This window comes from Amblyomma americanum, chromosome 9 (assembly GCF_052857255.1).
Source record: "Amblyomma americanum isolate KBUSLIRL-KWMA chromosome 9, ASM5285725v1, whole genome shotgun sequence".
Lineage (NCBI taxonomy): Eukaryota > Metazoa > Arthropoda > Arachnida > Ixodida > Ixodidae > Amblyomma > Amblyomma americanum.
Window position 1 is genome coordinate 107,108,428 of NC_135505.1, and position 27,822 is coordinate 107,136,249.

Genomic DNA, 27,822 nt, shown 5'->3' on the forward strand with positions numbered 1-27,822 from the left:
TTACAATAATCCACAGTTACCTCACAATTGAAAGTTGTGTCCAAGAAAGTTGGACATGGTTCTTCAGGGCTCACGTGTGTGCGAAGCAATCAATCGCTAGTCCCTTATTGTCAAGGTGAAGACGCCATCTTGTCAAGGTCGCGAATGTGCCCTTGAGAAGAAGGCACCGTTTCGCTTTCATTGCAGACGACGGCCTTTAGTGTCTGCCGGCGATTTCCAGGCAGCCATCATACGCTCGGCTCTACAGGCCCAAGGAAAACAAAAAGCAAAGTACCACCTGCCAACGAGGAAGCTACATATGCTGGCACTGCGCAGCTCGAGTACAACCAACGCATGCCACGTAACGACACACATAACGAAGAAAATGGAGCACCGCTAGTAGGTTAAACCTTTATATTTTCGCCGCGGTACTCGAAAGTCTCCCGTGAGCATGCAATATAGGATGGCTTTCCATCGTCACATATACAGCTGCATGCACTCTGCCCGTTCAGCTCATGTAGCCTGACCTGTCAAGCAGGCTCTCTTTACTTCTTTCATGCTGGTTGCGCAATGAGAATTCTCAGATCCGATGTCCTCCACGATCAGCAAGCCCTACAGAGATAACCGCGCGCCTTGCATAGCAATTTAGAATCCGTGTGAGAGAGTTAACAGGAATCGGCTTCTGAGCTTGCAGACTAAAGTCAAGGACAGTGGCTTCGTAAAAAGCGGGCTTTCCTGAACCTTCAACCGAGTGCTTTGGCCGCGGAATCAGTCTTTTTTTTCAGTATTGTAACATAGAATCAGCACTCCTGCTTCTTTGCTGCTACCACCAACATCCTGTGAGCAAAAAAAAAATGCCTTAAGGGAGAGAAGCGGCTTAGGCAAACAAAGGTGTACACTAAAAAGATAAAAAATACAGCACAAGGTAAATTCATTTGTCGTAGCTCGTATACGCATAGATCAAATGGGTGGGGTGAGGGGGGGGGGGGGGGGGAGGGGGAGAGAACTTCAGGCAATAACATTTTCATAACAGTTCCTTGCACAAGTAGAATTAAAAAGGGATAGGGTTTCAGCAATCAAGAAATAAGAGCCTTGGACGTCGCCGTCTAAAACACGTGAGAGCAAGCTGATTGTGAAACAGCGCCACCGATCGATGTAGGAAACTCCAGGGGAAAACTCAAAAAAGAAATATAAGCGTCGTGGATGACAGCGTGGTACGAGTCAGAGCGCTTTGTGACGCACACCCTTCTTTTCTGCGTCGATCGAATACGACAGTCACGCTATGTTCTCAGCGCTCTTTCAGACACAATTTAATGCGAAGCCACTGCAATGCGGCAGCGCTTCGCTGTTTCAACGGGTGTTCAACCGGAGTTCAAAGGCTCATACAGGGGCACAAAGATTTTTTTAGCAATGAATGGCCCATGACATTTCGAGCAATAAAAAAACTATTTACTGTCTTTCTTCGTCCTGCCTTGCTGTATTAAAACTTATGTACCCTCATACAAGCACCACGCTCCGAGACTCACTTTTGCACAAAGCTGCTAACGTCCTTCAAGTCCAGCGTTACTGCAGGAAAATTTTGAACATTGAAATATGGGAAGGTGCTGTTATGGAAAAAGATTGAAGGCAATGGTCGATTCATCCGATACGTAGCAAAATCTTTCTTTTAAAATTTTTCCATTACCCGCATTGAGCAGTTCAGACTGCCTTAGAAAACTAATGGGGAACGTTTTTGACGATAGCAAAACGTTAATAGTAACAAAATGCAAGCTATTGATTGTTATAGTGAATTCTTACAATATATGAAAAAAATTACGTTCATAACCTCTTTCCCGTTAAAAAATGCCTTTGTCCAGGATTGCTAGGTATGTGGATGTTCGGCTAATATGACTGCCTATGTAAGCAGTGTTTCTGTAGCAAGCAAGCGTTTTCAATATTTCCAATTCTTCCTCTCCGCTATTCGCTTATACCGGGTGTTACAAGGAAGACTTTAAGTAATTTTCAAGAATTGAATTTTTGAGGCAAAAATATGGCTTTTGCGGCATGGTATTGCCAGTGTTGGCGGACGCCAGAAAACCGGTGAATCATTTTAACTAGTAAGAAGGTTAACTAATGTCCTATGATTAACTTTTTATCTCTTAGAGTTAGGCGTGTAGTTGCGTTTAGAGATATGTAGCCGGCCGTTAGTAACCGCCATGTCAGTGTTTGGAATTTCGAAAACGCGATTACCCTCGCCGATGTGGCTCGACAAAATTTGGCTGCATCGTGCGGAAATACATGCGCTTTCGAAAGCATGCAGGCAAAGCAACCCCTCCAGTGCACGTAACTAGTCGAAAAAGCCAAGCTTAGTCAAGCCACAGCGGCGAAGGTAATCGCGTTTTCGAAATTCCAAAAACTAATATAGCGTTGCTAACGGCTGGCTACGAATCGCTGATTGCAAAGAGACGCCTAACCCTAATAGCTAAAAAGTTAATTATTAAAAATTTGTTAACCATCTTACTAGTTACGTCGATTCCCCGGTTTTCTGGCGTCTGCCAACTCTGGCAATACCAAGCCGCAAAAGCCATATATTTGCCTCAAAAATCCTATTTTTGAAAATTACTTAGTTCTCCTTGTAACACCCGGTATATGACAAAAATATATGCTTAATTCTTGTAAATGCAACGGAACTAAGGTACTGTGACATAACCATTATTTCTGTGGGAATGCATACTGCAGTTCTGATCGCTAATAACAAAACTTGGTCGGCTTAAGTATGCTATGACGTCAAAAAGGCGTGCCCGTGTTTACAAGACAGCTATTAAAAACACGTCAACTGAATCACGAGACGGCGTGTTACCCGCAAAGCAACACAACATTATGCTCAGAAATTATTTTCCGAGTTAATAGGAGAGACCCGTCGCGGTGGCTCAGTGGGTAGGACGCTCGGCTACTGATCCGGAGTACCCGGGTTGGAACCCGACCGCGGCGGCTGCGTTTTTATGGAGACAAAACGCTAAGGCGCCCGTGTGCTGTGCGATATCAGTGGTGGTGGTAGTGGTTTTATTAAAAATAATAGTAAAAAGGAAGGAAAAGATTTTTGCCAGCCCCGGCATCTGCCATCGATACTGAAACACCTGAGCTGGGGCAGCGGAAATGAAGGACAGCAGGCAGAATGGAGAAATGAAATGTAAGAGGTGAGGGGACAGGAATAGAGGATAGGGGGAGAAGTAATATGTACAAACTATTTACACAATAAGAAATGTGTCCAGGTTGTGCGCGTGATTAGTTCATTTTAGAGGAATTAAATCACACACGCGCACAGCACTGTGTTGGTTACAACTGGAGTGGTGCGTCCAGTTATTAATCGTTCAAGGTAGAACTCGCGTAGCGTGCGGTCACTGCGATATCAGTGCACGTTAAAGATCCCCAGGTGGTCGAAATTAGTCCGGAGCCCTCCACTACGGCACCTCTCTCTTCCTCTCTTCTTTCACTCCCTCCTTTATCCCTTCCCTTACGGCGCGGTTCAGGTGTCCAACGATATATGAGACAGATACTGCACCATTTCCTTTCCCCAAAAACCAATTATTATTATTATTAATTGGAGAGATATGGGAGAACACATTGTGCCGCGGTGGGAGTATTGATGATGACGATGATGATGATCAATATTTTCAAGTGAAAGTGATTAGGACACTTTGCTCCCTTTTCTTTTTCCTCTCTCCCTCTCTTTCTTGCAGCTGCGATCGCTCGCTCACTAAGACCACGGACTCTGCACGCCGTATGCACTCGCCAAGAGCCGTTGCAGCGAAGTCGTCTAGACGTTGGCTAGAGACGAATAAAGAATAAAAAAGTAGGACGCCTTAACGTCTCGAACACTGCAGGCGTACGCTTGCTCTATCGCTGAGAGAAGTGGGATCTCGGATCGGTGTCTATGCCAGTAGCGGGGCAGCATCCCGATTAAGCTTAAAAGGGTAGCGCAGAGCGTATGCGAGTGGGGCCTTTTAGCGCCGTGCTGCTGCTAATGGCATTCACGTGCTGTGCTTTCGGAAAGGCCACTTAGGAAGCAGGAGAAATATATAGCCCGCATACTGAGCGCCAACACCAGCCAACCTCCTCCCCCCTCCCCCCCCACCCCCCCCCCTCCTCCGCTCCCTCTCCTCGGGGAAAAAGAGGGGAAAGTGGCGGAAGAGATGGAACAAAATGCAATGACTGCAAAGCGATGCTTGAGAGCGTTCGATGTCACAAGCGTTGTACATACCCAGCAATTCTGGAGAAAAGCATTTTTGAGCAGGAAACCGTGTGCTGTGCGATGTCAGTGCACTTTAAAGATCCCCAAGTAGTCGAAAATATTCCGGAGCCCTCCACTACGGCACCTCTTCTTCCTTTCTTCTTTCACTCCCTCCTTTATCCCTTCCCTTACGGCGCGGTTCAGGTGTCCAAAGATATATGAGACAGATACTGCGCCATTTCCTTTCCCCAAAAACCAATTACAATTACAGGAAACCATTTATGAACGCATTTTTTTTTATGTAGGATTTCAGTATAACAATCAATATATCCGCAGACCACCCGACGCCAGTCTTGGATATTTTTTTTTTTGCTATTAACGTTGTTGATATTGTCAAAAGCGTTCCTCATTGGTTTCCTAAGACAGACTTAACTGTTCGATGCGATCGATGGAAACATGTTAATAGAAAGGTTTTGTTACACATAAGAAGAATGGACCAGTACCTTTAATATTTCCATAACAGCATATTATGATTTTTAATGTGCAAAATTATTATCCCGTGATGTTGGACATGGCATTCTTGACCTGCGTGCAGAAAATCCGAGCATCTGCATTACATTTTTCTCAGCAAGATTTCACACGTCCTCAGCACTTCACAAAGGCAGAGGCCGCATTCTGGACCTACATACGCTTTTGGGGGCATAATTTTAAGCACACGCCTGTAAGACCGGTTGAATAACGGCACTCCATGGAGGGAAAGGGAAAAAAATTAGAGCTGCGCTCACTCAAAAGTAATACTAGTTTCAGTGTCACTGCTACTATTGCATATGACAATGCGGTGTTGCTGTGCATGTGACACTTCTGACATTCCAATAATGCTGAGCGGAACGTTCTGTAGACTTCATTTTGTTAATTTGAGTTCAAACGTAAGAGGGTTATGCTTTACGACAACCAACAGCGTCACGCAACGAGCGGGGAGCATTTTAACATTGAAACGCAACCGTATCGCATTAGTAAACGGACGTTGGTCTGCTTAGCGGGTTCACGCGGACGGGCCTCTTCGGCAGCATCTTTGGCAAACCACGTGGCCCAAATCTCATCTGCACATCGGGTTGGTGCACTTACATGACGTTCTCTGCCTTAAACGCATGTCCGATATCAGCGCCCTCTGCAGGCACTGCAAATGGCCGTCGCCGCTAAAAACTCATCGCACTGATGAGTTCGTTTTCCATCTCTTTACGCTGGAGCAGCAAGAAACTTGTAAACTGAAACTTGCCCAGGTGAATAATCGGGACAGAAACCGATGTAGAAAAAATCCCCAGGGTCAGTTAATTACATTACGTGCTGGCAATGCAAATAGCATTAGAAGATGTTGATGCATTCGCCCAAAGTGACGTCAATTATGGTCAGGTGATGTCCTACCCTCCGGCCAATGGGCGAATTTTATGGCTGACGACGCATATTTTCCCTCGATGCCGCTTTATAATGCTACTGCATCAAAATTACAGCAACCAATAGCGTCGATCTACTCTCAGACACGCCGCGATCAACCGCTGCACCACTGCGCCAGGAGTGGTATGAGGACTCCCCCATCGACACAAAAAAAAAGTCGAGAATGACCACTGTCGCATATATGGGCACGGACCCATTAACGCTATGACATCATAGAGGAGCTTAAGTGTGGTGCCCAGTTTTTCTCGACCTGTATTCCTAGTTACTGAGCGAGAAGACAGCTTAATATGCTGCCGGTATGCTTTTCTTACCGAGCGTACAGCTGCTGACAACTTGATCGGCGAGGCACGCGCCTACTGCACTGCTTCCATAGGAACGCTCGTCTTCCAGTCGTTTCCATTTACGTTTCCTGTTGTCGGTGCATGAGCATCACGTGGCCAGTGCATGTTCGCATTGCTTCGTATGCGTGGTCTGCACTGCTGGCCACCTGCGCTGGGCCGAGATCATCGCTAACCCAAGCAACGAGAGACTGCGCAGTTATAGAATAGGCTGTCCTATTTAGTTAGTCAGTTAGCTAGTTAATAAATTATTTATCAATCAGTTAGCTTTTTGTCAGCTTGTTTGCTTGTTTCTTTGCTCATTCGTTCGTTCGTTGTTTCGTACGTTCGCTTGCTAGTTAGTTAGTTAGTTAGCTATTAAGTTAGTTAGTTGGTTGGTTAGCTATTTAGTTAGTTAGTTAGTTACTTTGTTCGTTCGTTCGTTGTTTCGTTCGTTCGCTTGCTAGTTAGTTAGTTAGTTACACTTTAACACTCACTGGTGGGTGATTAGTGGAAGGAAAATTCTAAAAAGACAAATAAAATATCAGGCATTGATAACAACGGAACAAAACAGTGTCAAACCTCAGTTTTATTGTTGCCCGTAATACTTTGACAGCTAGCCGCCTGCGACAGAGAAATTTGGAAGGCTATACCAAACAGAATACAAGATTGAAAAAAGTAGTGTAAAAAGCCATCTAGGCTAGCTTTATAAGCCGAATTGCGGCATTGCGTTTGAAACGAATCCAGTTTCCGAAACGCCTGAATAATGAATCATTGTTCAGTGTCGGAAAAAAATCATTGTTCAGTATCGAAACATTTCTGGATGGCACGATTTACGCATGTCAGTAACAGTTCGTAGATTAAAACGAGTCTCCTGCCTTGTGGACTGTTCCCCCATACCTAGCTCGCTTTGCGCAAAAAAAAAAAAATGAAGGGCACACTTAAGCTCCGGCAGTAAATGCTTAAGGCCTTAAGTTTATTACTGTCATTATCTTCGGAGTCGGCGCTACGCGTCTACATTTAAGTTCATTATACGAAATTCAAGATGTCGATATGCCTGCATTGTAGTCAGAATTTCATCTGAATGCGCGATATCTGAGTAAACTCGTTCAAATCGAATATAAAAATTATTTTGCAAAGAAATGCCGCTTTTCTTGATTGACAATTCGAAAAATTAGCCATAAACTTGCGTGTCAGCTCAAAAGCCGAGACTGTCTCTCAGGAGTGCTGGTAAAAATGGCGCCCTTCGCATCGGAAACGCAGTAAAGATGCCTGATCTGATTGAAAGTTATGAATAAACCATTTGCCACTGGATAGGAACTTGTTACTAACAAAGCTCCGTACTTTTCTGCGTGTGGAATGGGGACAAGAGTACGCATTGCTCAAAAGATTGAGTTCACTTGCGAACTCAGTATAGTCCCGAACGGGAGTAAGGAAATGCTACTAAATTAATGAGCGTGGCACCGCACGCATGCGCATGCCATTAAAACTTGAGGCTGTACCTAAGCACTCAACTACATGAAGTTTGTCCGTGCGGAACGGATATTGGAAACAAATCCGATTGGTTCTATACTTTTTGTCACAGGGTGTACGTTCCTTGTAGTACTGCCCCCCCCCACCGTGATGACTTCTAGCGCTGTGAATACCGAAAGAAAGATAAACCAGACAATAGGGAATTTCTGAGCACGATAGACAGCCAATCAAAAAAATTCATGCTTTAAAGACATCGGAACTGAAAAGTCAACAGGAAGGTAAGTTCTTGCTGTGACTAACGTGCGCTGTTCAGACACAAGCCGAAGAGCTATAGACTCTGAAGGCAAAATACATGGCAAACAAAGTTATAAAATGACCAGACTTTATAGACATATGCGTTCGTTAGCGGAAACGTGTGATTGAGGTGTAATTGCAACGCCAAATAATTGCGTCCGCACCCCCCCCCCCCCTCCGTCTTACCTTTGGAATAGATTAAAACAGCGCTAGGCGTGGGCGGGAGCCCGAAAAACGAGCTGACCCGTTCGCCTAAGCTGCTCCGAAGTAATGAAGATTTACTCCATATTCAGACTGGCAAGGAACAGTAGTTCGGGCAGGGTGCTGCTTTAGATCCTCTAGGGTCTTATAAAGCGACCAACTCCTTTGCATAAAATTAGTTAACCGGAAGCCAGTTTAATCCTTGCCACGTGGTGTAGACGTGGCGAGAAACGCCGGTTTTAGTACGAAAACAGCTTTAAAGAACTGAAGCTCTAACGAAAACTTATTGCTTCGGACCCAGCAAGACTCATTAAGCAGTTTTCATTTATAATGGTTATGGACTAGGCGCATTCTATTACATGCCAAGCTTAGAATTCTTTTACTGGGACAGCATCGTGGTACTCTTGCATTGTGAGCCGAATTACAAATGCAAATTTAAACTTCGCGCATGAAATGCTGGAGGCTAAAAGCCAACCATTACGGGCATGTTGATACTTCTTGATTTTTTTTCACCTTAAAATAAAACTTTGTCGGTAGGCGGCGCACTTTACATACATTATCACTAATATGACCCTCGCCACATCAGTAACTTTTTCGAAAGTATACGATTACGCCGTTGTTTATTAACGAAGATTAGTCAGTTCTTAGCAAGAAATGCCAGCTCGTCTATTAAGCTGGACTTTACTAATAGAAATCCTTTGTCTCATACCGTCGCACAATGCGTAATAGGGCAGACAAAATACGCAAGGCAACACACACACACACACACACACACACACACACACACACACACACACACACACACACACACACACACACACACACACACACACACACACACACACACACACACACACACACACACACACACACACACACACACACACACACACACACACACACACACACACACACGCACACACACACACACACACACACACACACACACACACACACACACACACACACACACACACACACACACGCACGCACACGCACGCACACACGCACAAAACAAGAAAATAATGCTGCTTCACCACACACTAAAAATCACTGCGTAAGTACTACTGGGCCAAAAGTTTCCGGGACGCGAGTTTTAGAGAAAACGTTTATTGTAACCTTACCTTGCTACCCAGTCGCCTGATATCGTGAAAAGACGAAGGAGAATTTAGGCCTTGAATGCCCTCGTACAGTATCAGGCGACTGGGTAGCGAGGTGGAGCTGCAATAAACGTTTTTCCTATAACTAGCGTCCCGAAAACTTTTGTCCCCAGTAGTGCATCCCCTTGTGTCTGTTGCGTCCTCTAATTTGTGCGCCCAATGATGGTGCCATAGTTAGAGCGCCTAGTTCCACATTTTGAGGAAGTGATTAAACGGTCTACCATTCGCCTAAAGTTACGTGCTGCGTTTGGAACCGAACCAATGGATAGAAATGTTTTTAAATGTAAAAAAAATGGACACAATGGTAATAAATATGCACCTAAATAATCTTGATGCAGTATCGGGGAAGAGGCAGAATGTTGGGAAAATGCGTCTAAAAGGTGGAGCACATGGGTACAGTAAATTAAACGAGAGAGCAAACCCTGAAAAATGAATTTAAATTATTTTGGAATATAATGAAAGTAAATGCCAAGAAATTCATTTAGTCCACCTCACCTCTGTTCCTTAAATACCACACCTAGATGCTCCTTCATCAGAAGTGGTATCTAGAAACATACTAAATGATAAACCATGCGCATGAATGTTCAAATTAAAAGTGTTGAAATGCACTCTTCGGAATGCTATATTTTCCCGCAGAACCACAAATTAAGAGGCAGAGGAACGCTTAAACCTACGCAGTAGCCACGCCTACCCGCGCGCGTCACCCAGCGGCGATTGTGTCACGTGTTCTCTCCCCGCTGGAGTTCTACGGCCGGAGTGTATCAAATTGCGGTGCGTGCAAAAAAAAAAAAACTGGCAGTGGCTTAACTTGGCTAACCCTGGAATTCAAGGAAAAGCAAGCACGCTTGCTAAGCGTCTGAGATTCGTCCATGGCAGCTCCGCTGCACGCTCGTGACAGCCGTTCTATTATACCCACGCGAGTGAGTGAGTGAGTAAGAACTTTATTTTCCACCGATGTAGGAGACCCCCTACTCCCCATCCCCGTCACGCAGGCCTGGAGAACGGGGGCCGGGGTCTCCGCGACTAAAGACAGGCGAAGCGACAGTGTTTCTTCGCGGCTTTAGCCGCCAGGCGGATGGCTTGCTGCTGGTGGGCGAGGGACTCGCTTCGCAGCATCAGCTCCCAGGCTTCTCTACTTCTTATGTTCTCCTTGGCGCCCGGGGAACCAGGGCATTGCCAGATTATGTGGTCTAAAGTACCACTCTCTCCACATGTCGCGCATTTATCGTCGGCTCTTTCCTCCACTTGCGTGTGGTAGAGCCAGACGGGGTTCGGGAAGTTCCCAGCTTGCAGGCGCCGCCATGCGACTGCCTCCCTGTTTGTTAGCGCTCGGTCCGGTGGTGGCAGGGACCGTCTACCAAGTCTATAGTGCTCTATGATCTCTTTGTATGTCTGCAGCCTCTCGTCCATCCCTTCGCAACCAGGCGGCTCTGCGGCTGCCCGGAAGTAGAGTGCTCGGGCTAGCTCGTGCGCCGCCTCGTTGCCGGGGACGGATTCGTGCGCGGGGGGTCCAAATTATTCGAACTCGTCTATCGAGTTTTCCCTTTTCCAAGATTTTGACTGCCTCCTTCGAGACCCTCCCTTTTCCAAAGTTCCAGACAGCTGTTTTGCTGTCGCTAATGATCGTACTGGCTTCCGTGCCAACGCAAGCGACCACGTGACTATGACGTAGTATCGCATGATCGTACACCTCCACGGGATGTCATCACGTGGCTTTACATCCCCTCATATAGTGTTCTTAAGGTCAGAGGTCAGCCCAAAGGTCACTCAATGTCAAAGGTCTAAGGTCAGCTAAAGGTCATTACTCAAAGTCACGGGTCAAGGGTTCGACACCATAACTGTACCACATATGGTCACACACAGGCTAACGTGGTTGGGCTTAAGGGCGTTCAAGGTAATTCTCCGACCTTCGCAACGACTGCTTTACCTAGCGTAGCGCTTGAAACACCTTTTCGCTTCAAAAATTGAGCACCTGGCACGCTCGCGCCCTGGACACGCGTTGAGTTTTTGAAAATACAAACACTGGTATGGATACAAGCAATAGCGAGCTGCAGATGTCAAGAATAATTAGGAGCCTATCTACAATAGTTAAAAAGTTAGCAGATATTAGTTAATTAACTTTGTGGTTATCAAGTGTAAACTTCTTATGGTCATTACTACCGGCGACAATCTTGCTTCCATGAAAAAGCTTTCTGTATCTGAAAAACAATTTCTGATAATTACTAACAGCCTTACCTGAAAATAGCTTGCACAGCCAAACTCGAATTCAGCCACGTTAAGAGAATTTGTTGTATTTTTGCCTCTCTCCGAACTGTTGTAGGATGCGAATTTATAATTTTGTCGCCTTTCTCCAATATGCGAAACTAATGTCCACAACAATGGCATTCTTGAAGGGCAACAAATCTCTCCATGCTAGCTACTTGCTGTGACCGTCCTGTCAGGATGGCCGAGCGGTCCAAGGCGCTGCGTTCAGGTCGCAGTCCGGTCTTCCGGGCGTGGGTTCGAATCCCACTTCTGACAATTTTTTTTTTTTGCCAAGGCTCATAGAGGGCAAACGGGTTGATGTTCCCTTCTATTTTTTGTTTGCTTCTTTGCAGGTTCCCTCAAGATGGCAGAAATTCGCATGTCTTTTTCGGCCAGTTAGCTCCTAGAGCCGATTAGGAGACGATGATGTCAATGAGCAGCAAGGAACTACAGGCTCGACCCGGCTCGAAAAGCAGACCGCGCTATAACATTCAAAGACTCATAAAAAGCACTTTTGAACACGGCTTGCATTGCGTTTTTAACCTGGCAAGGAGAAATCACAGTGCACCACTTGATAATAATAACGACTTTATTTGCGTAGCTTATACACGATGCCGAAGGCCTCCAGAATAAGCTACCGTATTGACAGCTTGACAAAACCGGAGGGCCCCGCACTGGCAACACTGAGCTGCATTCATAGCAAAATCATTTGAGATGCACAGACAAAAACGGCACTCACTGGAATATTGGAAAGGAAAAGGAAGCATCGCATATTGCAAGGCACAATTATGCACAGTCCAGAAAGATGAAGTGTAGTGATTCTAATTTGAAGACACCACTTTACAAAGTTTGCAGTCAACAGGAACAAACATCGATGGCATTTCATTAACAAGGTGAATAAATCGACAGAAAAGCTTGTCTCAAACAAGAACGGAGAACGCTTTCCCCAAGGGATATACTGCTGGAGACCCAGGTTACGCTAACGATGCTATGTAGAGGTTTTTCCTTACATATTAACGTATTTGCGAATTTCTCTGAAGGTAATGGTAGCGGACTTGATTCTTTTGTCGTACGACGTGCGTAACAATCTTGGCAGCCTGTTTTTTTTAACATTTCCAAGCTATATGTTGCCGAACATGTACTGATTACCCATCTCTCAGTGTGCTGCGTGTAATATCAGTTGCAGGGAATCTTTAAGTTTGCTGACTGGCGTAAGAAATGAGTATTATTTCTTATGTCAGGTTCGTATCTCTTGTGTAGGCGATAATCATAGGTCTTGGTTTCGGGTATTACGCTATACTTGAGGAATAAGTGTTCGAAGGGAACGTACAGGACTTTGTCGTTTGAGCATCTGTCCCGCATGCGGAGGTGCGGTGTTCGATCCCCAGTGCCGCCGGGTACCCACCGGTGATACAATGAGTAGAAGCTTTCCCCTGGTCTGGTGCTAGGCTTCTTTAGGGTGGAATGCTTGGGAAATGAATCTTTGACCCTACCTTGAAGAGAAGAAAAAAACTTGTGCCATGCCGCTGTTTCACCCTACATGCCCTTCGCCATAAATAGTAATCATCATCAGCATCAATATCATCAAAGTACAGGAGAGCATTTGCCACAGCTCTTAACAAACTTTCTGCGGGACATGGATTTTATGTGGTTTAATTACATTGCGTCGTAGAGCTGTAAACTAAATGACAATTAAGTTTGGTAAAAAATAACGTGTTATGCAGTAACATAAATTACATTACGCGGCAGTATCTGTGCAGGCACACGACGCCAACTACTTGCGAGAGTTTTGCTGTTAAATGATTTATGTGCGCGTCCCAATACAAGCTCTCGTGAAGGACAGCACCCAATGTTTAAGCAGAAGGAACGATCTCAACTGGAATTGATTTCAGCAAGACAATTTTAGTTATTATTGCGTCTTTCTTATTTCTGTCATGAAATAAAATTTCCTTTGTCTTATGCATATTTATTTTCGAAGCATGTTCTTACGACCATTTTTCTATATCTTGTTCGCATCACGAATTGCTTTCTAGGCCTTTTTGTCGACAAAAAGTCACTCGTATCACCTGCGTACAAATATTGCTGTTGGAGACATACTAAGAAATCATTTATATAGATAATAAAAAGAACGGCCCCAAGACACTGTCTTCATATATTCCTATAATTCATCCCTCTTCCGCTCTTCTAGGAGGGGGAGAAAACAGGAAGATGACGTCATGAACGGTCGCGTTCTTGAGGTGGTTGTGTTCTGTAGAAATATTTCAGTTTCATCATCATAAAACTACAGTGTCTAATACTGCATTGGGTAGAATTCTAGGCAGTGTACGAATACCATGGGCGTAATATCATCGTCATCAGCAGTAATCCTCTCTATTGAAAAGTTGTTTCAAGAAAATATACCAAAGCCTTTAAAAATATGATACACCACAGGCGTTTGAAACGTGTTGATCTTCATATGGTTTTCTGTTGTGTTGCGCAACTCATGTTTAAAATTTCGACTGATTAGTTCGTTACTGAGAGGTAATTATGTAGAATCTTTAGCATGCATTTTAGGTCCAAGCGCGTTTAGGAAAGAAAAGGTCAGAAATGGCCGATTTAGTTTATCCTAGCTATTGACCTTCTGCGTAGCACTTTTTTTTTCGGCGCTTGAAAAAGCCCGCGAATTATGAAAACAAAGACCAGTTGACTGCCCTGACAGCTTTATTGGGATAGCGCATTGTAGAGCTCTCAACTAGTGTCAAGTGTTTTGAGCGTACGAAGCCTGGCGTGTACGCTGACCACATCAAAGCGAGCGGCCGCCGCTCAATGTGGCTGATAATAAGATTTTAATAATAAGATCTAAAAAAAATAGAGAGGCTATATATTAATGTATATAGGTTTGAATGGGTCAGCAAATGGGATTATGGAACATTTGGTTTGGCTTTATAGGATCGACGTGCCAAAGCGGCTCAGTCTATGAGGGACGCCGTAGTGGAGGGCTCCGGATAATTTCGACCACCTGGGATTCTTAACGAGCACTAACTACGCACAGTACACGAACCTTTCACATTTTTCCTCCATCGAAGTGCTACCGTAGCGGGCTGGTTCGAACCCACGACTTGCATGCATGTGATGCAAGTGCGCGGTAATTAATCACGGGTAATCGAAGTTATACGGAGCCCTCCACTAAGGATTCTCTGAAAAGCTGAATCGCTTTGGAAGCTTCATCCTATAATGTTAACCGAAATGTACCGTAATCCTATCTGTCGACCTATTCAAATCTGTACAGATTTTTGAACAGTGTACGTTAAATGACGTGACTTCGCCGCATTCCCTTTCGATTATATTTGTGTGTGTGTTATGTCTGAATAAAAGCGTCATCTCAACCGGCTTTCGCTGGCTCGCCTATCACTTATCAGAGGCGGCAACTCGTTCTGTGTTGCCTATGAAGGTGCTGACGCCTATTCGGGCCGATGCTGACTGCGGGGGCCGCTGACGTCGACACGGTCAGCTCGCACGCTTCGGTTGTTCGAAACACGCTCGAGAGCGGCAATATACGGTAACTCGAAAGATGTCACGTGGTTTTCTTTTAAAAGCGAAAGCTTTACTACTCCCTTCTGCGAGTTGTTCGGCGTGCATTTCATAACCACGTGACGTTGCCGAGCCTCAGCTGTACCGAAAGCGTTAAAGAGAGGGTGCTTCGAAAGCAAAGGCAAGGCGCATGACTGGCCCCCTAGGACGGTGGACACCTCAGTCGTGCTTTAAGCTGCGTGGCGGTAGGGACAGATGTGCGCTGCCTGCGTTGGCAGTGACAACACTGTGGCAGAAACTACACTGCCCTATACGGCACTGAAGTTATAGACCGTTGGCGTTCTTTGTGTTCATTGGTGTTAGCTTTGACAACGTTCTAGACTCCGATGATTTTGAGGGAAAAAAAAGGCGCATAACTAGCTCCCTTGGTCAGTGGACGCCTCAAGAGCGCTTTGAAATACGCGGTCGCGATGACAGCGAGAGAGAGAGAGATGTGGGCTGCATGTATTAGCACTGACAACGTTGTGGCAGACACGCGGCACTGCAGCAATAATAAGCCGCAGCGTTCACTGCGTGACCGACCTATGCAGTGTGTGGAACGCGCTCAACGTTACAGAGGCCAAGCCGCGTCTACTTGGCCGATGCTCCACAGCTCTCGCTCTCTAACCAGGTTCAGTAGTTGTTCAACCGCAGCAAATTTTTTAATATTCAAAAACTGGCGTGGATACCAGCAATAGCGAGCTGCAAATCTCAATAATGTAATTAAGAGCCTAACTACAATATGTTAAAAAGTTGCCAGCTTTTCGTTAACCCGTTGGTTAACAAGTCAAAGCTATTTTATGGTCATTACCACCAGTGAAAATATTGCTGCCATGAAAAAGCGTTTTATCTCTAAAAACAATTTTTGATAGTTACTAACAGCCTTACCTGAAACACCCTGCAGAGTGTAGAAAACCATGTTTATTCTATTATTCAAAAAACACATCACACAAAATAGCTTGCACTGCCAAACTTGCATTAAGCCACGTTAAGGGAATTTTTTTTTTACCTCTCTCAGAACAGCTGCAGGATCTAGATGTGATTTTTGTCGCCAGTCTTCAGTATGAGAAACTGATGCCCACAACTAGAGCAGTACCCACGACAGTGCAATTCTTGAAGGGAAATTTATCACTCCATGCTAGTTGCCTGCAGTGACCGTCCTGTCAGGATGGCCGAGCGGTCCAAGGCGCTGCGTTCAGGTCGCAGTCCGGTTTTCCGGGCGTGGGTTCGAATCCCACTTCTGACACTGTTTTTTTTCTTGCCACGGCTCATAGACAGCATGTCTTTTTTGACCAGTTAGCTCATAGAACCGTTTTTATTTCGTGTATTGCTTTCTTTTCAGCAAAAGTTTGGAGATATACGAGGACTGGTCCTTTCCCGCTTTGCTTTCCGAGCCTGTGAATGCGACCAATAGACTTGACCTCCACTTGAAGTGCTGATATTTGGCTGCTAAAAACTGGTTATATTTGTCGCCCATGTTAGGGAGGCGGCACTCGCAGCGCGGCTGTGTGACTCAGGGAGATTGGTCGGTTATCGAAAAATGAAAGGCGCAGCAGCTGTCTCATATCTCGGTGGATACGTCAACCGCTCCGTGGGGGAAGGGAGGAAGGAGGGAGTGAAAGAAGAAACGAAGAAAGAAAGAGGTGCCACAGTGGAGGGCTCCGGCATAATTTCGGCCACCTGGGGATCTTTAACGTGCACTGACATCACATAACACACGGGAGCCTTAGCGTTTCGCCTCCATCGAAACGCGGCCGCCGCGGCCGGTTTCAAACCCGGGTACTCCTCAGTAGCCAAGCGCCGGAGCACTGAACCGCTGCGGGGAATAATTGAGGAAGTTTTCGTTTTTACGACGGCGCCTCTTAATATCGGCTTTATCTGATAATCTATTTGCCCCTCCGCGGTGGCTCAGTGGTTAGGCCGCTCGACTACTGATCCGGAGCTCCCGGGTTCGAACCCGACCGCGGCGGCTGCGCTTTTATGGAGGAAAAACGCTGAGGCGCCCGTGTCCTGTGCGATGTCAATACACGTTAAAGATCCCCAGGTGGTCTAAATTATTCCGGAGCCCTCCACTACGGCACCTATTTCTTCCTTTCTTCTTTCACTCCCTCCTTTCCCCCTTTCCTTACGGCGCGGTTAAGGTGTCCAACGATATATGAGACAGATACTGCGCCATTTCCTTTACCCAAAAAACCAATTATTATTACTATAATCTAATTGCCCGGCTCTCTTGAAAAATAAGGAGGCGTGACACCTTTGCGCTGTAATGGTGGCAGGACCTGCCGTAGTTTTACAAGGCTCGACGGCAGCCAGAACGCAGGACTTTCTGCAGTAGCGTCGGTCTCCTTTCCTTTTATGAGATTGGAACTGAGTTTACACATCGCCTTCGCTGCGATTCGCGTATTGGTCGACTTCCGAACGGGATTGCCAAAAAAACAATCGCGGCCTATACGCGAGTAAATAGGATGCGAGTAAATATATTGATGTGAGACTAATGTAAAGACAGAGAGTTGTGCACATCGGGAGATCTCGCAGACAACCAGAGCCACGAATACCGCTCGCACACATGCTCTGAGTCACGGCAACGGCCTAGAGTCGTTTCTCATCTGAATGTGTAACAAGGTGTTGCTGTTTACGGCTGTGCAGGGAGTCCAAGCCACCGCTCAACATGTACATTCCAACGAAAGGCTTAGAAGTGTTTTACCGCCTGTTGAAATGCAAGCGAAATCAATTCATTCTTTTTCTTTATTCCAATTTTACCCCCTTTGTAAAACGTGTGCGCAGTGACTCCCACCGTTTTGAGAGCTGCTGAATGGGGAGCGATGCGATGCAATTTTGACTGTACTCACTAAACAGCAGCGCAGAGTTTAAAAGTAGAGGAGAAAGAGCTTTTTACGGCACTATATATACCTCCATCCAAGCCTGGCGCCTGCCATATCGCTGTCCAGTATCGCACAAAATTTCCGTTGCGGTTCCCAGGAAGATATCCGCATTACGGTTGTTCATCTATAGCTTGAGTACTGCATGCCCACAAAACAGTTAAGACTCGTTGAGAATGCGGTGTACCTTTCGTTGATATCTGCCAAAAAGGGTGACACATAAGAAGGGACATGCGAGGCATGCGCTGTTCACATCAGTAGCAAGATGCCACATCGTCGAGTTTGTTTTTGCCCGTTTCGAGTTCGTGTACTCGTGCCAGTGACTCTGCTGTCGTCGTGAAAGCGGGCGAACCAGCATCTAACTATTACCAAAGCACAGAACACGTTCTGTTAATGTGTTCACAAATAAGAGGTTGTACAAAAAATTTTTAGCAGGCTGACAGTTTTCATTTTGCTCTTTTATTTCTCAGAGCCACGCTACTAAATGGTTAAATGAAAGAAACTAAGTATTATATAATCCGAGCTGACTGCTATGTCAAAAAAAATTGGAGTTGTAAGTTGTATTTCCTCTTTTGTTCTGTTTTTCATAGTTGGGTGTAATCGAAGGAAATAACGTCAAGTGAGCTGAGCCTCCGCTATTCCTGGTACGTTATAACTTCCGTACCTGCGGTTCCACCGTACTTCAGCTCACATCTGTTGCTAGTTTATCATTTGATGTAAGTCAGGGTTCTTGCTACCTTATTTTTCTGGCATACCCCATGTGTGCAGGAGCTAAGGGGGCACTGCATAAAACGGACTTCACAGCAGTGCTCTGCCCAGTAATTTTTTCCAGCATCGCGCCAAAACCTCACCGTCGCCGTTGGTATTCTGTGTCGTGAACAAAAACTGTGGCTTTCACCCGTCCCGCTGCTCACTGAAAAATGTTATCCATGAAGACGCTCTCTAGAATGTGCAGGGTGGCCTAACACATAATAATAATTGTTTTTTTTTTTTTGGGGGGGGGGGGAAGGAAATGGCGCAGTATCTGTCTCATATATCGTTGAACACCTGAACCGCGCCGTAAGGGAAGAGATAAAGGAGGGAGTGAAAGAAGAAAGGAAGAGGAGGTGCCGTAGTGGAGGGCTCTGGAATAATTTCGACCACCTGGGGATCTTTAACCTGCACTGACATCGCACAGCACACGGGTGCCTTAGCGTTTTTCCTCCATAACATGGGCACGTGGTTTTGGGGCTGGGGCTCCTGTGGTGGGCACACCGCTCAGTTGCTGCACTGCAACACTACTTGCTGAAGTGGCCCCGCTTAGTGTGACCCACACTGTGCAGGGTGTGGTCACGGGATAGTGACGCACCTGAACAATGCGGGCCTAGGCTTGGACGGAAGTGGGAAGACGGCGGTGTGATATATAACTTTCGCTCTCACGCCTACCAATCTCAGAAATCCCCAGGTGGCCTAAATTGTTCCGGTGCCCTCCACTACGGCACCTTTATTCCTTTCTTCTTTCACTCCCTCCTTTATTCCTTCCCCTACGGCGTGGTTCAGGTGTCCGCCGATATATGAGACAGATACTGCGCCATTTCCTTTCCCCCCAAAAAAACAATTATTATTATTATTATCACCGCTATCTGTCACACCCTTGTACCTCGATTTCGCGTAGTCGTCGTCGGTGTCGTCCTGTCCGCCTCGAGCTACGTTTGCATTCGTCGGATGAAGCGCGCTCGCTCAAACACGATCACGTGACCATACCGTGCCTGCCGCCCATGCCTCGCACCTCGTCATTATGACGACATGGGGGTGGGAGACAGGGGCGCAATAAGCCGCCACCAAACGCCTCCGCCGTTCGAACCGACGCTCAAGGAAACACCCTGATATTCGTCAAGTCGAACCTCGCGGGTTTCTATTCCACCTCAGCAATTGTATTTTCTTTGACTTCTACGTCGACTTCTGGAAGTGAAAGCGGTTCATACTCTACGTCGCATATCAGACACCAATTCAGCGGAGTCGCCCACATAACGAAACACGCGCAGCCATCTGGAGTTCGACAGACAGTGCTACGAAGAAGCGATCACGCCTGTGTGTACGCATTTCCATGACTGTGAAGAAAGCTTATAGAGAGCATGAAAGAAGAGAAATCAGCAAAAAGCCAACCATCGCGCAGTCAAGCGCAATAATACGCATTCTCGTCGTTTAATGGTTAACCATGAACGCACCACCAAAGCAACGATCACCAAACTCGTTATGCACTGCGCCACACTTCGATCATTTCGAGAAACAGGTACAGTCGAACCTCGTTATAACGAAACGGTTTATAAAGAAATAATGGACGTAACGAAGCAATGCCAACTCCGCTTGGAAGTTCGCTCAGTGCGAGCTATAACGAAGCTATGGCTATAACGAAGTAAACGCCAGGCCAGCCCCTTTGTTACAACGACTATCAACAGTACATCGTCAATCACTCGCATTACTATCGCGGCCTTTCATTTTGGACGCCACCTCCGGGGATCCTTCAGTGAAGCATGCATGGATTCCTATGTTCCATTTGTCGAGTGTGCACGTGTTTCACGTGTCCCACCGCACCAGTGTCACTCCTTTTGGCGATTTCGTCCACAAGGGGCAAAAAATTTAATACTGCTTTCTGTGCATTATAAATGACGTTAGTAGACTACGTACACAGTTAGACTGAGAAGCGCCTTCATGCATAAAAAATGCGTCTAACAACGCAGTGGATACACTGAGCGGACAAAATTAGCTGCAGTTTAACTACCGCTAAACCCGGTTAGAGAGCGAAAGCTGTTGTGTATCGGACAAGTAGACGCGGCTTGGCGTCTTTAACGTTGAGTGCGTTCCGCCCACTGGATAGCCAGCGCGCCCACCCTGCCAGGTCTCGGTTAAATTAATGGTTGATCGCGATAGGTTGGTCGCCCAATGAACGCTGCGGCCTATTGCTGAAGTGGCGCGTGTCTGCCACAACCTCCACGACTACCCAGAACGAGGATGGCCCCTCCCCCGACGCCAAACTATACACATGTGGGAGGCCCAGCGCAGTCTTAGGGCTCGCTGGCTCCGCCAAAAGCACAATCGACCCCTCAAGCTCCGTCTCGTTCGCCTCGAGCGAGAGATCGAAGCTTACTCCGTCAAACTGAGTCAGGAGCAATGGCATCAAACCTGCGACCGTCTTAACGGCCAGTTAGGATGCAAAAACTCGTGGTTCTTGCTCAGACATTTACTGGACCCAACTCACACCAAATCCACATCTCACAAAAACCTCACCCGTGTCATACACGCTTTTCAAGGAACAAATGAGGAACTCCTCGCTACCCTGAAATACAAATACATCAATACTTCCACTGAAATTCCCATCCCTTCACGATACACGGGTGCTCAGAACACCAACATGGACGCCGACATCACGGCAGGAGAAGTCCGCGCCGCCCTCAACCAGATTAAAACCACCGCGGCCGCTGGCGACGACCACATAACCAACAAGATGCTTCGTAACCTCGAAGATCAGTCCGTCGAAGCACTCACGGACCTCTTCAACCAACATTGGCATGAGGGTCGCCTTCCAGACACTTGGAAGCATGCCAAAGTGATTTTCATACCTAAGCCAGGCAAACGACTCGAGCTGGGCAACCTTCGGCCCATCTCGCTCACGTCCTGCCTGGGAAAGGTCATGGAACACGTCATACTCAATAGACTCCACACTCACGTAGACCAAGAGGACCTTTTCCCCCCCACTATGATCGGCTTCAGAACCGGCCTCTCCACTCAAGACATTATGTGGCAAATCCAACACGACATCCTCGATCCGAGACCCATCCGAGCTACACGAACCATCCTAAGCCTAGATGTCAGCAAGGCTTTCGACAACGTGTCACATGCTTCCATCCTGGCAAACCTCTCACAAATGAATGTAGGCACTCGCACTTACAACTACATCGCCGACTTTCTTCATAACCGTACAGCAGAACTTCATATTGCAGACCTCCACAGTGAGAAGATCACACTAGGCACCCGAGGAACACCACAAGGGGCAGTCCTATCTCCGTTCCTTTTCAACACTACAATGAGAGGCCTCCCTCTGCTCCTGGAAAAGATACCTCACATTAAACACTCAATATATGCCGACGACATTACCCTGTGGACCAACTCTGGCTCTGACGGGGAAATCCAAAACTCCCTCCAAACAGCAATCGATAAAGTACACTCCTTTGTACAGGCGAACGGGCTCACATGCTCCTCCACGAAGTCCGAATTACTAGTCATCAGGGACAGACGAGCTCGCCTGCCTGTCCCCGACCCGCAAGAACCTATTGTGCTTCAAGTCGACACACACCCCATACCTCCGGTCCGCACTATTCGCGTTCTGGGTATGTTAATACAGAACAACACGCAAAACTCGGAGGCCATTCAGCGCCTCCGCACCACAGCCAACCAGATCAACGGCCTTATCCGCCGCATCAGCACCCGCCGCAGAGGTATGAAGGAGGATGACCTCTGTCGGCTCACGCAAGCTTTCCTCATTAGCAGGATAGTCTACTCCTACCCCTACTATCACCTCCGCCGGAAGGACGAGGAAGCTGTGAACAGCATTATACGTTCAGCTTACAAAGCGGCACTGGGGCTACCTCAGTACGCCAGCACACAGCACCTCCTCCAACTCGGCATCTACAACACGCTCACAGAACTCATAGAGGCACACAAGACCGCCCAAATCCACCGCCTCTCCCGCACTAAACACGGGCGGCTCATACTTGACCGTCTCAACATCAACCCCATAGGCGACGTCCACCCCACGACGCCCATTCCGATAGGGGTCTATAGCCGCCTAGTTATAAAACCAATCTCCAAAAACATGCTACCTGGCCGCCATGATACGCGCCGTCAGCTGAAAGCCCAAGCACTAGATGCCACATACCTTGCCGACGAACACGCAATATACGTAGATGCTGCACGGCAAAGTGCAAACACATACGTGGCTTGTGCAGCCACGCCACAGTCTACTCTCGTCACCGCCGCCACAGTAGTAGCTCACTCTCCGACAGCGGCAGAAGAAACCGCCATCGTGCTGGCCATCGCTGACCCACGTACGCGCACAGTCCTCAGCGACTCCAAAAGAGCAATACAAAATTACTCGGCAGGTTTTATCTGCCACCCCGCTGCACGCATCCTTCGCGGCTGCACTCCCGACCATAAGATCAACCTGGTCTGGGTACCCGCCCACGCGGGAAACTCTGGAAACGAAGGGGTCGACCGACTAGCCCGAGGACTAACCAACCGGGCGGCCGGCCCCACGGACCCAGACGCTCTTGCCGAGGCTCCCCAGACCTTTGCCGAAATTACCAACCTCTACAGAGAGATGAGACGCCAGTTCCCGCCTCCACACCCCGACTTGAACCGAGCGCAAGCCACCTTGCTCCGCAGGTTGCAGACACACTCTATCCTTAGCCATTCTAGACTTTCACTCATCACAGACGGGGAATACGACCCCGTCTGCCAAAATTGTTCCCAGGGAGAAATCGCCACCCAGGCTCACATCCTCTGGGGTTGCGCGGGAAATCCGCCCCCTCGAACCTTACTGCCAGCTCCCTCCGAAGATGGATGGAACGAACTCCTCAAAAGGCCAGACAAGAGCATCCAACTGGCACTCATTTCGTGGGCCCAGGAAGTCGCCCCCACCTGGGGGCCACACCAAGCCCACCTGCCCTAAATCCCGCCAATCTATGGCAATAAAGTTGTTTCTCTCTCTGCCACAACGTTGTCAGCGATAATACATGCAGGCCACCTATACCTCTCACCACCACCACGTATCTAAAAGCGTGATTGAGGCGTCCACTGACCCAGGGAGACAGTTATGCGCCCTTCATTTCCTCAAAACGTCGTCGTCTAGAACGTTAACGTCAACGCCAACGCCAGTGAACACAATGAACGCCTACGGCATACAGAAACAAAGGCGAATGCTCGGTTTCGGCGGCGGTGGTGGTGGCTGAGTGACGTCATAGCTGTCACGTGGTTTCTTCTTCCTCCAAGGTCAAACCAACTCGCACGGCGAAAGAGCTACCGAGGGGATTAGTAAAGTTTTCGCTTTAAGATTCTTGAAGACGGCTTCTATCGCGGCTAGTGCAGGCAAACTTCCGTGCGGTAGTGCGTTTAAAGCGAATTTATTTACCGGCTTCCAATCGCAGCAGGATTAGATTTCGTAAATTTCGTTGCCGTCTTAACCAACATTACTATAACAAATAAGTGATCTCGCACACACGTTTCGAAAGCATAACTATAGGCTTCAGTTTAGCCTCTGGCGATAGTCATGTCAGGATGGCCGAGCGGTCCAAGGCGCTGCGTTCAGGTCGCAGTCCGGTCTTCCGGGCGTGGGTTCGAATCCCACTTCTGACACTGCTTTTTTTTTCCTTTTTTGCCTACGCTTGTAAAGAATGAAACCGCTCACGTCCCTTCTTTTTGTGCACCTGTTCTGTCAGGATGTCAAAGTTAGCGCATATCCTTGTGCAGCAAATCATTTGCGGAGCCGCCTGTGGGTCACGAAGATACGCGTGAACAAACTGTTTCTCAGGGCAGTTTGCGCAGACGTAAAATTGCTTTAAACAGCTTTTTGAGAACGTCTTGCAATTTATTTTTAAGCTGGGCAAGGCGGACGATAAAGAATACCTAGCTGTCAGATTGAATCCCAAACTACTGCGTTGTTTTTCCTTCCTTTGACAGCGTCTATAGTGCCCTCCGACAGCGCTTTTTTTAAACCCTTCGAGTGCCTTCCAGCAGCGCTTTGATTCAGCCTTCGAGTGCGGTCCGATAGCGCAGCAACAGTGTACAAGAGCGCTGTCCGACAGTGCTCAATCAACGCCACGACAGCAGCACTGCCGCTTCTGTGTTTTCGAACCGCTCCCGGTCACACCCCGGTGCTCGCTTACCTTGAACCACCGCCCCGCTGATAATTGAAGAGATGAAAGGTCTAAGTAGGGCTTTCAAAGCACGTGCTAGGTTTGTGAACCTTTATGTCCAGGGACGCAGCCTCGGTGGATGAGTGGTTATAGCGTTCGGCTGGTGGCCCAAAAGACGCGGGTTCGATCCCGGCTGCGGCGGTCGAATTTCGATGGAGGCGAAATTCTAGAGGCCCGTGTGCTGTTCGATGTCAGTGCACGTTAAGGAACCCCAGGTTGTGTAAATTATTCCGGAGCCCTCCACTACGGCGTCTCTCATAGCCTGAGTCGCTTTGGGACGTTAAACCCCCATAAACCAAACCTTTATGTCCAGGAATTCAGCCTCCTTTCTTTCAGCACACTTTCTTCACCTCGACATAACGTTTCCCCCACTTTGCATCTTTGGGAGGCCAGCAAGGATGACTTCGGGGCTATATCTTCGAAGGCACTTTGATGCCTTCGAAACTACCTCTTGTTAATTGAGGAGACGACTCGCCTAGCAGAGCGCTACTCGGGAGAGCTTCCTGGGGCCCATTTGACTGCTTGAAGTTCTCTGCTGGATGGAAATCCCCCTGCTTGCTTTCCTATGGGATCGAAATATCTGCGGCGGACGTCGCTATGCGTTCTGGTGCATTGGAAATTGTCGAGTTTTCTCCATTTCCACTTTTACAGTTGGTGAGAGCTTCTGCCTCAAGATCAGCGATACACAATCGCTGTTCCCCCCCCCCCCCCCCCCCCCCTGCACTCGAGGAAGGCTGAGTAAAAGCGCCGTCAGAGGGAGCTCTAGACACTGCCCTATAGCCGCGCCGTCTAACGGCACTCGAAGGCTTAATAAAGGCGAAGTCGAAGGGCAATCTAGACGCTGTTTTTTTTTGTTTTTATCCACTACAAGACCGATCAGCCTGACACCCAGGTGCAGCTGAGACTTCCGCCCTGTACGCAACGACTAAGGCATTTCTTTCGCCTGGTCCAATGCTGCAGAAAAGGGTAACGTACAGTAACTCTATAAAACGTTTGAGGAAAAGGCGCTTATAAAGAGTCTGTGCAACCTATATGAACTAGAGCCTTAAACGTCTTCATTGTATGCGGACGATATAGCTAGTGTGAGTTGCGGAGTCATAAAGTGCAAACCTATGTTGGGGCGCTCAAGTTCGACCTCGCACCAATCGAGCTTTGCTCTGTGACAACCCGACAAGGCAAGTTTTACTTGGTGAGCACTTGATGAGCTAGTTTCAGACGCTGTGTCCAATGGCAGATACGTGAACTCTACATGAGAAATAATCACCGTGCTAGGCACTATTGTCAGATGTTGTTTAATGGCCCAACCGCAGCTGACAACGCCGTAGTTCTAAGGCATTTCATCTCCCTTGATGAACTTTGTCTGAAGACAAACCAGTAGATCTAACTGAACATCTCACTAAGCAAAAGAGTCGCCTAGCCATTCACCACCTGTATCCATAAAAAAACTCCTGACCTTGATGGAACTTCAAGAGAGGTTTATAACCTTCATTCTTCTTCTGTATACCACACTGCAGGTTTTGCTATTAATTTTGATGTTGAGTCTCTTCATTTGCCTTTCGCAAAAAGCCACACGGTGTTATATCTGAACAGAGCCTACGCTCTGTGATCGACTACGCAGGTCCTTTGATTTGGCAAATGAGGATGATATTTTTTTTTTCGGAACGTGGTATCACATCGTCTGCATGAAATTTTAACGTAATGCAATTTTTTTTTTCATATAAGATTCTACTAAAAAAAAAAGCAATATATCCGAAGATCCAGCCTGACCACGCTTGCATTTCTTTTTGTTAACGTTTTTGCTGACGCCAAAAACGTTCTCCATTGTTTTTTTTTTTTTATGGCAGTCTCAATTAACCGCTTGACGTGGGGGGTAGACAAACTTTAAGAGAAATATTTTCCTACGCATCAGAAGAACGGACCATTACCTTCGATATTCGCATAACAGTCCCTTTCAATGTTGCACAACTGCGTCACAGTTAAAATTGATGTCCAAGAATCCTGGACTTGGGGCACGCAGTTCTGGCCCTGCCGTTTCGCGTGTTTGTGTGCGACGTCGCGAGCACTGGGTTCTTCTTGCGACCTCCTCTTGAATGGTGCCGAACTTTGTCCCCTTTGTTAGGCTGCGCGTTCCCTCGGTCTCTGGCTGCGTCGCGGGCACGTGGTTCTGCACGGCGCAGTTCTTCCTCGCATGTGGTTGTGGATGAGTCCGCCATACTCCTGCGCTGCTTCACTAAGCGGCGGTGGTGCTGGTGGTGGTGGTGGTGGAAACTTTATTAAACACAAGGAAGTTTATGACGTGCAGGTCCTTGGGCCCTCGCACGGCCCCACTGCACTCAAACGTTCATGTCCCGGAGGCTCATGACGCTGGCAGCCCGGCCTGTGGCGATGGCTTGCTTGGCCGGGGCCTCGGACCGCAGTAGGGTCTCCCATGCCTTCCAAGTGGTAAGGTGCTCCAGTTCCCGCGGGGCAAGACCCGCCGGGCAGACGTTAAGGATATGATCGAGAGTGGCTGAGAAGGGTGGCAGAGGGTAAAGGAGGGGTTTGTGGGGACTTGGTGATGGCGCGAGCGCATATAAGGGGAAGGTGAGGTTTTTTTTTTTTTGTATTCGAGAAGTGTGCCATGAGGCATAAGTTGAAAAAGGAAAGGGGGGAAGGAATGCACGGGATTGAAAGTTAAAAGAAGGAGTGAAGAACCGTTGCGCTGAGGTAGTCGCAGAGGTTGTTAATGAAACGGTTGTCCATTGTCCACTTCACGAAGTCACTTTCGCGGTTCCACCGCAGGCCCACCTCCCTGAGGAGCCGTTTTCTGATAGCAGCCGTCGCTGGGCACGTCCACAACAAGTGCCGCACATCACATATGTCCGGTGCAGCGCCACAGTGAGGGCACCTGTCAGGTAGTGGCAGATCTTTGGCACGCCACCGATGACGGACAGATGGTGTCAGAGCCGCCCCTGCCCGAATCCGGCGCACGGATACCTCCTCCTGCCGAGTAAGACTACGGGGGAGAGGGTGCGAACACGGAGGAATTAGAGCGCGTGTTCGCTGGCGCAGAACTTCGGAATCGGAAACGTGGGACAGGAACGGATCTGGGGGAAGAGGGGAAGGTGGCGGATC

At 47.6% G+C, this 27,822-nt stretch overlaps 3 non-coding genes across 3 annotated transcripts; all 3 read left to right on the top strand.

The window, feature by feature from the left end:
* The first annotated feature begins 11,522 nt into the window (after positions 1 to 11,522).
* TRNAL-CAG (transfer RNA leucine (anticodon CAG)) lies at positions 11,523 to 11,606 on the top strand. The gene has a single exon. It is a non-coding gene; the product is annotated as a tRNA-Leu (tRNA).
* Positions 11,607 to 16,041: 4,435 nt separating this feature from the next.
* TRNAL-CAG (transfer RNA leucine (anticodon CAG)) lies at positions 16,042 to 16,125 on the top strand. Its single transcript has one exon. It is a non-coding gene; the product is annotated as a tRNA-Leu (tRNA).
* Positions 16,126 to 24,064: 7,939 nt separating this feature from the next.
* TRNAL-CAG (transfer RNA leucine (anticodon CAG)) lies at positions 24,065 to 24,148 on the top strand. The gene has a single exon. It is a non-coding gene; the product is annotated as a tRNA-Leu (tRNA).
* Positions 24,149 to 27,822: the final 3,674 nt, after the last annotated feature.